Consider the following 14,212-nt stretch of genomic DNA (forward strand, 5'->3'; position numbering starts at 1 on the left):
ATATGTATGCTTGATAAGAGGAATGTTTGATCATATCATAAGCCGTTGGGCTGAGACATTACGGGACTCCTTATGAGACGGAGTGCCCCACATGAGCGCGCGGTACGCGCTGGATTGCTGCATGATTTAACGGTGTGACTCATGCATCTCGCATGTGTGTGATTTAATCATTATACACCTTAACGACATTAGGGCCGTGGCTCCACAGGTACATCGTGGATGGCCGTATTGGATACCGAAAATACTTGATTCTAGCACTGTGGGCACTTAGGATGTCTTTGTGTGAAAATTTCAGAACCTTTTTGGTACTAGGAGCTGTTCTAATGTCTAGACCGAGTAGATATATGAGCGCCCGAGTGTCGAATACCAGCAGGTCACGTCTCCCACTATGTCGTGGTAGGTTGGAAGGGGGTGTGGCCTTATCTGCCTAAGTGAGGGGGATATAAGCTACATTGAGTTTGACCAGCTCGCAAATGAGTCCGCTATCAACGAGCCGGGTAGGTATTGGCAAACAACTGGTCAGGCAGATAGTAAGGTTTATTCCGCTCACTGGGCTGTGCAGCTAGGGAGGCAGCAGTCAGTGTGGAGTGTATTAGACCCCGGTGATATCTTAGAGAGGAACTGTACTGATATGTATACTTGATGTACTGGCATGCTTGCTTTGCATCTCGCATATGACATTTGGCTATATAGGCCTCGCATCGCATGACCTTGGTATGGCCGATAGCATTCATGCCTTGCATCACATAGCTTTGGTACAGTTGATAGCATTCATGGACTTATCGCATATTTTCTCATTACTCTGATATTATACACTTGGCGCTTGCCTTGTGCACACACTTACACTACCCTCTAAGCTTTTGTAAGCTTATGCACGACCGTTGCGGGCAGGTGGCCTTAGATTGCAGCAGCGCTGAGGTAGTAGCGCACATCAGATCATTTTAGAGTTTTTGATTACCTTGTATTTCCCTTTCCGCACTGTACTTAAAGTTTTTGATATAGTGGATATGTTGTGATGTTGTTTTGTGACTTGGTTATACTTGTGGTTATGATCCATTACAAAAATAAAATAAAATTCATACTGAAAATCGTCCTTGTAGGATCCTAGGATCTGAATCTAGCATGTGAGTGCCGGGATCCGAGATTGGGGCACTACGGAGGCTGTCGGCGCTGGATTCGGCAATCGAGAGTTTTGTGAGCCCATTTTCCGAGTTTGGGGCCTGACAATAGTCGTGCTAAAGTAGTTATAAGGGCATATGGTAGGTTTAGGAATAAGGAAAGTAAGTAGCACTAAAACAATTATAATAATCGTGAGGATGTAGGAATCATCTAAATGATTAGCTTAAGGTTATAAATAGTAAGGGAAGTTAGTAGAAGAAAAGGTCTCGTACTAACCAAACAAACCAAATTAAATTTGTCTTTCAATATTATCTTATGCTCCTTAGTATTACCAATCAATTATATTTCATAATGTAATCAACATTTACAATTCATAGTATAATCTATGGCAGTAATCAAGTAGCTGTTAAGTTTAGCTATAATTTGTGTTTACACTCACGTGTTAGATTCAATTCGAGTATCAAGCAAAGTCCTCCATTCGAAAAGGTGCACTGTACTTGTTCTCTGCAGCTAACTGTGAGAATTTCCTTTCTGTTTCTAGTATATCTATATTGAAAAGTCTTTTTGTGTAGAATGCAAAGGTGAAACACATTTTTAAAAGACGAACCCTACCGTATAATAATCTCTTGATCATTTTAAATATTGTGTGAGTCCCTGAATAGGTAACCGATCTTATTCAATTTGGGTTACATACAACGTATCTGCTTATTTCTGCGCATAGATTCCTAATTGTTTGGTTTGAATTGAGTTGCACATTCAATTATGTCATGCTTGCATTCATCACATGACCAAATTTGAAATTTAACCACAACAAGAATATTATAATAATCCTTGGGTTTGCTGTTGTTACGGAGAAACACAGGAAGCGATCAACGACTCCGGTCATCGCTACCATGGCAATGGTTTCAGGGTTGGTTCTCTTTGGTTCTTGCATCTACCTCTATAGTCGGGCGAGTAAGAAATTACACAAAGGTAAACCCCAAAATCCAAATAAACCAATAGTTCCCGATGGAGGGAAGAGATCCAATCTCCATCCCTCTCTACAATGTTGTGTGTTTTACACGTGGCAGACATTTATGATTATCAGAACAGTGCATCCACCAGGTTTCCTCCATTTGTTCGGCACAGACCAAATTAAATTGCCAGATTAGATCATCACACGTAATCTAATGAACTCTCTCTCTCTCTCTCACCCAAAATGAGGCACTGCCGACTTGCCTTAAGCATTTCAATACTACAAACAGTGTGATACTTGGTATTTGTGATGCCCACTATTACCCTAATAAAATGAATGGTTCTGATCTCGTCCATGGGTGCCACGTGAATGGTAATTATATGGAAGCATTGTTCTTCCCAAGCTCTCCGTTAAATACAAAGTTGAGAGATGACGTTTTACATCAACTACACATGCCCTTCCATCGTCCTTGGGCGTTTAATTATGGCCCACCTGACTGAAATATCGCATGACACTGACCAGCCCTCTGCCAGGTCCTATTTTACACGGTCACCTTCACACAAAATACAGAGAAGACCAGTTCCTTTGCAAACCGTTGTCATATGGCCCACCGGGGTGTGTGTCTGTGACATCCAACCTGTCTTACAGAGCTGTTAAACCATGACAATGAAAGTTAGACGCCCACAAAAAAAATATGGCCTATCCAACCATCTATAGTGGGCCACCGAGGTTTTTGGGTGGGGACTCAACAATGATCACATGCCTCTAATCTCTGGTAGTTCAGCTACATTCAAAATGCAAAACTACTAGAGATATAGGCTCCAATTTCTACAGCTTCCAAACCTGATCTATGTTGTGGCCCACCTAATTATTGTATAGATTTGATTTTTGGGGATCTCACCATCATATTTGCCTCATGCAATTCGTGGTTTGGATGGCATGCACTCAACACCGCAGGAGGGTCAAACAAAAAAATAAGACAACCCTCTTAAGATTAGTTCCAAATTTGAGCGATGGGCAACATCATGATTGACTTTTGAGGCAGTCAAGTTTCATAGTTGGACTAACACAATGCAACGGCTGGGATGCCATGCACACACCCTACCAGCCAGTCGAGTAGATTTTTCGAATCTCAGGCGGCTCTCCGTTATATCACCAGAAGCCTCTTATTTATAGATATGGTATGATTGGATAATTTGAAGGAGGGACAATTTATTTGGTGTCTGTCTTTCTTTTTTTCATCATAGGCGGGTCTATCTGTTTTGTTGATACATTCGCCCGAAAGCTCTCTTGTAAAATTCATTAGATATGAATGAAAATTTTAAGTTATATATATATATATATATATATATATATATATATATATATATAAAGGCTCCACGAGTAGCCTTTACACAATAGCCATATTCTGCCAAGACTTAGTAGAGGAACCCACCTGAATACTTAATGCAAAACTTATGGCATTTAATTTTCTTCTTCAAAATTGTAGAGGTGCGTGACCATTTTTTTTTTCTATCCCTTATCAAGGGGGCTAACTAATGGGGACCCTCTAACCACTGGATCTATATATGTATTTTTACCCATCGAAAAGGTATGTAGAATAAGTCACTAGCAACTTCATGAAGGGCCAGGATCATAAAAGCCAAGACAGAAAAGAACAAAAGACCATAATGAACATTATAAATTCAACAGGCATAAATTTATGTCTAATTATCAAAATCGCACATATTATAATATCTCGTTGGAGAACTACCAATGAGCCCTATGACGTGCCAGAAGAAATGCATGTGCCCTAGTGTGCAATGGCTCTCAAAAAGTCAGTTGGCCTCCAGATATCTTGAAAAAAGGTTGTCCTCAAAGACAAAGTTCTACTTTAATTTAAAACTTATAATATTTTTAGTAAGTTTTGTAGTTGTTATTATTATTATTATTATTATTTTATTTATTTTTATTTATTTTTTCAATTTAAGGTTTTGAGTATCCTATCTTGTTTCAAAGTCCATTCTGGATTAGCTAAAGGTGGTTTATAAGTTCGAATTGGTTTAGACATCTTGAATTAGTAATCATGAATGTCATGCTTATATAAGTGACATTAGGAATGTGGAAAACAACAATTCATTATTATTCACAACAATATTCTTATTTTTGGAGAAAATTTACATTGCAATTAAGGTTGTTTATGGATTCACGGATCATCATATAGGAAGAAAGGCAATCACCTTCTCCTCTCCTTTGCATCATGCACTTAATACATTAGGGTATGATGAATGTGATGAATCGCTTGATCATAAGAACATGTAGCTAGAGCGATGCATAGATAGGCAAATGATGGACCATCAAAAAGGTACCCACAGGTCCTGACGACAGGCCTAGTGATGGACTATCCAAAGATCTACTAACACATCTTCAAATTTCATTCAGTGGAAGAGAAAAGCCAACAAGGCCTGTTACAAGATTTGCGTTCTCCACAGGAGTTCTTGCATGCAAGTATGGAAGGAAATGATGAAATGCATGCTCAAGAACTTCCCATGATCGACTTAGCTACAATACAAGCAGCTACAAATGACTTCTATGAAGGAAATAAGCTTGGATAAGGTGGATTTGGCCCTGTCTACAAGGTAAGATTGGACCAAAGTATTAAATACAATGCTAATGCTGAATATTTCAGTTTTTTCAAGTGAGCTCCATGGTTCAATGATCAAAACAATGACATTTTATCCCCATTGTGGGGAGTATGCACCAAAAGTAATCCTAGATGAGGATATTTGAACTGTTCACTGATCCTTGAAGGAGTAGACAGTTGCGAAGAAAAAACAGCGACAGGCAATCGACTTTCAAATAGAGGAAGTCCCTACTGGTCGTCCCTACAGTTGCCCCTCCATACAAGACCGTCTCTTGTGGTGGTGGTTGCTGCCCTGCCCTCACTGGCGCGCTACCACAACCCTTCATCTTGCTTCGGCCTTCATGTTATGGGAGATTTGGAAGGCCGAAAATGGGTTTAGATTCGACTGTCAGAAAGTCTCGGTCCAAAGTGTTTATCGAAGAGCCTTTTGTTGGCTGGGCAATATTGCTGCGTGGCACAGGCCCCTCCAGTCAACCCCTTCCCATCCAGCTGTCCCTTGCTCCGTGCCTTCCCCCCTGCCTCTCGCTTCGAGGTCATGAGGTGGACTAATCCCCCTGAGGCTCGTACAAGCTCAACGTCGACGGTTCTGCCATCGGGAATCCGGTGCCAGCCGAGGGTGGCAGAATTTGTAGAGATCACAACGGCTTCATGATGTTCGCCTTTTTCAATGGTTACGGCGTCGCCTCTAACAACAGGGCTGAAGTTCGGGCTCTTCACGACAGGGTGGAGTTATGTGTCCTTCATGGTCTCTCAAATGTCCTCATCGAATCAGACTCTAAATGGGTAGTTGATTGCATTATAGGAAAATCCTCTGTAGCTTGGAAATGGAAATATTGGACAGAAAGAATAAAGAAGCTCCTTTTTAGGGGATCGTTTTCTCTTGCCCTTATCCCTAGAGAGGCCAACGGTCCGACTGACTGCTTGGCTAAGCAGAGTAGTGCATCTCAAGACACCCAGCGGTACTCGGTCCCCACTGATCTCCCAGTTCTAGTTAGAGGTTCTTATTTTTTGGACAAAACTGGGTTGGGCTCAATTAGGAAGCTAAAAACATCTGCTATGTACAGGACATGATAGGCGGGCCAACCTTTTTGTCCCTCGTCTTCGCCCGAATATCCTCTTTGTAAATTTTTCCTCATCAATGAAATATAGTGGCTTTTTTTTTTTTTTTTTAAAGTCCCAATGGAGGTCTAGGATCTTCCAATATTGAGGATTTTGTGCATAGTCCTGTTCAAGTTCAATCATATCATTGAACCATGGCCCATTCATCGAAACCAAAAACCAATATGTTCTCTAAATTAGTAGCTATTGCATTGGAAAATTTTCAGGGTTTGCTTCCTGATGGGAAGGAAATAGCAGTTAAGAGGCTTTCGAGGAGTTCAGGGTAAGGCTTAGAGGATTTAAAGAATGAAGTTACCTTGATTTCCAAACTACAGCACAAGAATCTAGTGAGGCTCTTATATTGTTGTATAGAGAGAGGAGAAAAGTTTCTCCTTCATGAATACATGCCTAACACTAGCCTTGATGTCTTCCTCTTTGGTATGTTCCTTCTTCACTTAAGTTCTATAAAATTCACAAACTCAGAAACACACTGGTTGCACAGATGAATTGAATCTCTAAAATTCAATTTAGTCAAATAGGAAATGAAAAGAATTAACTATGTTTCCTTATACCCATAATGAACAAGTAGATCTAGAATATCGTCAGCTGGGAGAAACCTCGTAGGGGATGGACCAAGCTCAACACTGATGGCTCGGCAAGGGGTAACCCAGGGCCAGCTGGGGGTGGTGGTGTTTGCAGGGGTGATAATGGTGACTTTATTTTTGCCATTTCAGCTGGCTATGGGCTAGCTTCCAACACATATGTGGAACTTCGTGCGGTCCATGATGGGATTGCCCATTGTTTTAGATTAAGCTTCTCCCAGATTATGGTAGAGTCCGACTCTAAACTGGTGGTTGATTTCCTCAACGGTACTGCGTGCCCCTCATGGAAATGGGTCTACTGGATAGATAGAATTCTGAGATGGAGATCTTCTGCTCAAATTCTTTTCTATCATATTTATCGAGAAGGTAACGGTCCTGCAGATGGTATGGCTCGTATGGGCAGCGAGTCCCAGGTTTCTTCGCTCTTTCGTCGCTTATCGCTCCTCCCAAGGCATGTTAGAGGCAGCCTTTTCCTTGACAAGCTAGGCCTAGGGGCAGTTCGGCTTCGTCCTCTCAGTGGTTATATCTGTGTGCTTTGCAGTTTGCCCTGAGCTCTGTCAGTGGTTTTTTTTTTTGGCAGCTTTTGTCCCTTGCTCCCCTCACATTTTTTTTTATTTGTTGAGCTTCTGCCTCTTTCGTTTAGCCCAGCTTCCAGTCTGGCTGAGCTTTCCTTTTTCGTCATTATTGGGGTTCAATTATGCCCTGTTCACTGCAGGATGGCTGCAGTTTTTCTCTCTGCCCTTTTTTGCTTCATATTTAGGCTATATGATAGGTAGGGCTCGACCTTTTTGTGGTGCCCACCTGAAATACTGATCTGTTCTTCTCTGTTCATACCTTCAATGAAATTTGTCTCTGTTAAAAAAAAAAAAAAGTTAGATCTAGAATATTGCAGTTCAATTCGGTCCTGCATCCAAACGTAGCTGTACCGTCCAATCTGCCTGTGATCACTATAAACTTGTCAAATGCATGCTATTGTTTCATAAGAGAAGTGGGAAGAAAACAAGGGCCAATTGCCACTCAAACACAAGGGCCAAGTACACTGGTTGGAGTCAATTCTTCCATGGTACCCCAGTGGATGGAAAACCGTAAATACCCATATGGGTATACGGATTTTAGCCCCATGGATCCCTAGTAGTTTATATTATATGGACCCTTTTCATTTGCATGGTATTAACTAATGTTGTGACTTTTACTACCACCAATTAGGTGGGAGGATATATATGACAGGCATAAGTGAGCATATTGATGACTGTTATTATTATTATTATTATTATTATTATTAGGCTTGCTTGTGCAATGTTAAATGCACACTCACAAAATCAACACTCTCTGGCCGAACCCTAGTAACTTTGAGTTACAATCTCCTAGGCCACCCTTATCTAGGATCTGGGTCATTTTAGTTTTTCAGAAGCTATTTCTCTATACTGACTAAATAAATAAGTGGTGCTAGAGCCCTGATTTCACAACATTCTTTAATGGGGACAAAGTTTGAACCAGATGGAGGTCCATTGATCAGCTGCGAAGGTTGGCCCTGGGCCAGAGAATCCACCCAACTAATAAACACAATGGGCTTAGGCTGATCCCGAAACATTTTGTTGCCACCCGAACTCTCTTTTTTTAAGATATGAAGACTAAAATAAACAGAAATAGTTTATACCATTTTGCCATTTTCTCTCAATGCAGATCAAATTAAGCGTGTAGAATTAGACTGGGAATGACGCCACACCATTGTTGATGGAATTGCATGGGTCCTTCTTTATCTCCACGAGGACTCAAGACTCAGAATCATTCACAGGGATATGAAAGCTAGCAATGTTCTTCTGGACAATGAGATGAACCCAAAGATATCTAACTTTGGAATGGCCAGGATTTTCAGTAGAAATCAAAGCAAGGTCAATACCAATAGAGTGGTTGGAACATAGTAAGTTCATTTCCATTTTTTACTTGAGAAATGCATGCCATATTACAATAAAAACATTTCCTAGTTGCATGAGTATTAGTCCATCCATGCGTAGGTACGCTTAGTGGGCCCCAAGTGAGCAGTTGAGTGATCATTATGAAAATAGGCAAGCTTCCTGCTGCTCGGCTTAGAGTTCCTCTATTCAAGATAATGCTTGGACATTCTAGTCTATGTATGGATGCACAATTGAATTTATTCATGAAAATTCAGTTTTGTCAAGAACGATAGACAAAGATTAATGATGATACCTAGCATTCATAATGGATAACTAGTACTCAAATTACATTTAATTTTAAAGTAATTGCAATTTGGACCCTGACCACAACATAAATTATAAAGTTCAGTATGGTTATTTCTACTTCACTAGATTAGTAATTGCAATTCAATTTGCCAGTGCTTCAAAACACAAAGTTAATGCTTCTAGTCTTTTATGATCATTTTATTTCCACAGTGGATACATGGCGCCAGAGTATGCAATGGGAGGGCTAATTTCTGTGAAGTCTGATGTGTATAGCTTTGGAGTTCTACTGCTAGAGATTGTAAGCGGGAAAAGAAACACCAGTATCAATCTCCCTGAACATGCTCAGAGACTCCTCACTTATGTTGGTTTCTCTCTTGTTTCAATGAACTTTTTTTCCCCTCTTTCGGGGTTTCTGATGACAAACATAGTATTGAGATATAACACTCCATTGCAGACATGGAGATTATGGTGTGATGGAAGAGCTATGGAGATGGTTGATCTTTTTTTAGTGGAGAAATGCCCAAAAAATGAAGTGTTCAAATGGATCTACATCAGACTATTATGTGTTCAAGAAGTTGCAGTAGATAGGCCCACCATGTCGATGGTTGTTGTCATGCTGGGAAGTGAATCTGTGAATCTTCCGCGGCCTACACAACCAGGATTTTCGTGGCGAGGGCAATGGTTAGATCAGTTAAATCTTCAGCTAGTGCTATAATCAGCTCTACCAATCAGATTACTATCTCTACTACCGAAGCCATGTGAGTGAGACAACCCAGCACTCAACCTGATGCTTGAACGGGTGATGGTTCAATCACAGCTTACAAAAAGTCTAATGTTCACAAAGACACAATGTCCATATACAATTTCATTTCTAGCTTGAGGCTTGATGAGCCTGCAGGATTTGGTAATTTGGTTGCTTGAAGCCAATGTGTTAATTTTGAGTTTATTTTCCATGTTAATGCATATATGTACTTCCGTCGTCCATTGGGACACCATTTTATTTGCAATTGGGGTCTTCTTAATAAAAGAGATTAAGGAGTTATTCTCTCCCTGATAACAATTTTCTCCAAAACAGTATTGTAATGACCTTGAATTTTTGTGCACTTAGAACTAAAATAAATAGTTAAATATTTTTATTTTTAATTAAAAAATCAATAGTTAAGTTGGTAAAGACACTCCTGGTGGAGAGAGAGAGATCGAGGGATCAACTCTTACTACCGATTGTGGGTGAGGTCGGAGGATTGTATTAAGATAGATCTGAACAGGTCATTTAATCGTAAGCATTAAAATGGATCACTGGGTGTATCGATGGTACAGTTCGATCAATGACAATCCATTGGAACATTTTGTTTGATTTGTAAATTTTGATATTTTAACGTGTAATGTAAATTAATAATGACCCTCGATCATCTTAAAATGTTAGTGTGGTCAGATCACCGTAGGTTAATCGAATGGGCCCTATAATGAAGAATGACAATCCATAATCACATGTTAAGAATGGAAGTTAAAAGAATTCAAATCAATGGTTAGATTCCTCATGTGGGTCCGAAATTAAGTGATCAACAAGATGGAACAGATTATATAAACTACTGAAAATATAAATATATTTGATTGTGTTATGTATTTAGATGGTTATTACTTGATTGATTTTGGGTAATATCTTAGAATTTAAATCACCAAAACATTGGTGAGTAATCCCAACATGCATCTTCTTTATTGTTATTAAATTAGTTATATCATTGTTTTCCCTGATTGTGATTCCTTGTATTGAATGCTTGTTTGCTTAAAATTAAAATAACATGTATTGCTATATATGTGACAATTGTTTACATGATGCAAAATCATTCTCATGCATCCATGTCATGCATCGCATAACTGTGCTGAATACCTGGGGGCACTCCTTAGATGATATATAGGTATTTAAAGTACTAGGTGATTTAGGGGACCATTCCTAGATGCTGACAATATGTGAAAGCCTACGAAGATGATAGAATCCTACCCCAAAAAGGGAAAGATGCGGGTTGATGAGATTCAACTCAAGCAAGTGGACTGATCAACCCACTTGATGCATTTACGCATCTATGCATCTCATGACATTAATATATTTTTATTTTAATTATAATATGCATGAACCATGATGGATTTACTCACTAGGCCTGGCTAGCTAATGTTTTATTGATGAAAAAATCATACAAATTTAGTTGACAATGAAACAACTGCTCAAGTTTCAGGACAGGATGGTAGACCAGTGAATGATTTACAAAGGCTATTGCCATATCTTGATGAAAATGAATTGAATATGTTAAATCACTAACATATCTAATTGAACTCATGTTAATCCTTTAATTTTGTCTTTGAGCAAATTTTAATTTTAGTAGTTGAATGTTATGAATAGTTAAAGCTTTTGTTAGTAAATGGTTTAATGAAGCCCCAAATGGGTAGGCTGTGGTACTATACTTAACTTTTGTGAATGTTCAATATGTGAATTGAATGCCTATAAATGATTGTCATGGTAGATATATGTATATGTGATTGAAATAAATGAATGTGAGAAATTTTTCTGAAGGTTTATGTTTGGAAACTTAGTGTACATTTTAACCAAGCCTATGGAAAATGGTATAAATGAATGGTTTTAGTACACATGGTGTACAAGTCATGTGCCGTAACTTGGGTATGATGGTGTAGAATCTGTATCCGAATTTTGGGGCGTGACAAGTATTGTATCAGAGCTATGGTTATCTGAATCCTGGTTCCTTCTTTTCTAATCCTTTTTCATTTCTCTCTTTTTCTTTTTCTACTTTATTCTCTTTCTATAATACCCTGAACTTTTCAATACCCAAGTATCGAAAATTCTTGAGTGTTATCATGAAATTTAACTTAGTATGTACATACATGTCTATAATACCAATTTAGTCAATCTTAACCTTACATCTATTCTCTAACCTAAAATCAAGTCATCTGACCATTAATTTTAAGACAAGATCATCATATATCCAAGTATTCTCACTAGTCCCTCATAACCAACCGTTCAGTCAACTATTCACGGCTATTTAAAGATATTTGACCGTTCACTTTGAATTTGGACCACCCGATCACAGTAAACTAACTACCTGATCTTTACATTTGCTCGTACATGTATTGAATTAAGATTTCAATCTGTTTATCTTGCTCGCCACCTATGAATATGTTTAACCCACCATCAAAATTAAAATATGAGGAAGTTATATATTTGAACAAGTTACTTGAATCTAACGATATACATGTTCTACCCCCTGATCACTCTAAAAATCCACTTTTATTTAGCCGTTTACGAAATTGATCATACATCCACCTACATACATTATCAAAGTATTAACTATTAAGTTTTTCTATTTTTAACATGTCATTTCACTTTCCATCATATTTGTATCCGCCAAACGGGCTGCCTGTTGAGGGTCAAATATTGCATATTGGACCCCATTTATTACTTGGTTTTATAAACATGATAATGCTTAATGTCTTTTTTTTTTAATCATGTTTGTGTTGCAAGGTGAATTTAAGAGCTTGGATTGAAAAAGACGTTAAAAGCATGAATTTATTGCTGAAGAATCACCAAGCCAAAGATTAGATCTTAGAAAACCAAGAATGAAGAATTCACATACCAAAGATCAAAGAAAACCAAGTCAAGAATGAAGAGAATCGATGTTTTGAAGTAAATTTCTATGATCCTTGACTAGTCCTGACTTTGCTTCGACTAGTCGAGGCTCATCCTGGTTTTGCCTCGACTATCGAGGCTCCTACTAAACTAGTCAAAGAATCCTCGACTCGAACTTCAACAACATGAACTTTTAAATTCCCATTACCTTCGACCAGTCAAAGGTGGCCCTCGACCAATCAAAGGTTGTCCTCGACCAGTCGAGGGTTACGCAGAAGTTGCACGAACTGCGTAAATATGAGGCGGTTTCCAAGAGTTTTTCTTCCTTTTCCTTAGCGTTTTTATTCTTTTCTTAAGAGATCTGCAATAGCTTTGAGTATCTTATTTTTTTGATTTTGAGATTGTGGGATTGGTAAATCCTTTTGTTAGCCATCGTCTCATGGGCATGGTTTGGTGATGGAATCTCTTCTAATTATCATAATTCTCCTCCATTGAGAATTATGTCAAGGAAAGTTCAGATTGATCTTAATTGTATATCTTCCAATTGGATAGGATAGGACTCCAATTCCAATCGTGTGACTTGAATCAAGTAAGAGGGCTCCCTGACCCAGATGGGTTCTCGGGGGCGTTCTTCTCGGCGTGTTGGTCTATCATTGATGAGGATCTGCTCTGCGCTGTCCGCTTCCTCCACCAGGGAGGTACGATCCCTAGAGCAATTTTCGCAACTCTCCTTTGTTTAATCCCTAAATGTGTTACTCCCAAATCCTTCTATGATTTTAGGCCGATAAGCCTTTGCAACTGTGTATACAAGATCTTGTCTAAAGTCACTGCAGATAGGTTGAGCTCCATCCTCCCCAAGCTTATTTTAGATGAGCAAATGGCATTCGTCCAAGGGCGTTCTATAGCAGATAGCATCGCTTTGGCTCAGGAAATGATCAGGGACATAGACAAGAAGACAAGGGGCAGCAATATCATCTTCAAGATCGATCTCGAGAAGGCCTATGACCGAGTCAGCTGGCCGTTCCTCAAGGTGGTGCTCCAGAAGTTCGAGTTTTGCCAGGCGTGGATCACAATGGTGGAAAAATGCTCAGCGGGACCTTGGTTCTCCGTGCTTTTCTACGGGGAGACCTCGGGCTTCTTCAAATCGGAAAGAGGGCTTCGTCAAGGGGATCTCCTCTCCCCCAGCCTATTCATCTTAGTCATGGAAGTCCTTAGGAGGGGGATCACGAATCTGATTGAATCCAAGCAATGTCAGCCTTTTAAGACGCGAAGAGGCTCCTTGACTATCTCTCACCTCCTATTTGCGGATGACACCACTATCTTCATCAATGGTAGCAACTCTTCCATTAAGAATCTGAAGTCGTTCCTCAACCACTTTACCAACGAGTCAGGCCTCAAGATAAACTATGTTAAGAGTAGTTTCATCGCGTCCTCCAAGATGGCAGAAAACAGGATCCAGGGCATTGAAAGGCTATCTGGCATCTCAAGATCGTCGTCTAGCATCCTCTACCTTGGCGTCCCTCTTTCTAATGGTAGAATCAAATCCTCCTCTTTCCATCCCCTAGTGGAAAAGATCCTATCCCGCATCTCGGGATGGAAGGCTCGTTTCCTCAACCAAGCAGACCAGATTGTTCTAATCCAACATGTCCTCACAAGCATCCCTACACACACTCTTGCGGTAACAACGCTCCCCAAAAAGATGTTAGTCGCTCTGGAAAGAGGATTCGCCGACTTCTTTTGGGGGTGGTCTGAAGGAAAGAAAAATCTCCATTGGATTCGGTGGAGCAAAATCTCAACCCCAACGAAGGAAGGCGGTCTTGGAATAAAGGCTCTAAAAGATGTCTCTGCGGCCCTGTTGCTGAAGCAAGCCTGGACTTTGTTCTTTGGCCACAAGAACAACCTTTGGGCTAAGGACATACGTTCTAAGTATAGGAAAAATGATGCTCGAGTCACCCCAGCTCAATAGCACACGGATTCTCC

At 39.7% G+C, this 14,212-nt stretch overlaps 1 pseudogene; it reads left to right on the top strand.

Moving 5' to 3' along the window:
- The first annotated feature begins 2,012 nt into the window (after positions 1-2,012).
- On the top strand, positions 2,013-8,319 carry LOC131220202 (G-type lectin S-receptor-like serine/threonine-protein kinase At1g11410; annotated as a pseudogene).
- Positions 8,320-14,212: the final 5,893 nt, after the last annotated feature.

The sequence above is a fragment of the Magnolia sinica genome, chromosome 12 (genome assembly GCF_029962835.1).
Source record: "Magnolia sinica isolate HGM2019 chromosome 12, MsV1, whole genome shotgun sequence".
Taxonomy (NCBI): Eukaryota; Viridiplantae; Streptophyta; class Magnoliopsida; order Magnoliales; family Magnoliaceae; genus Magnolia; species Magnolia sinica.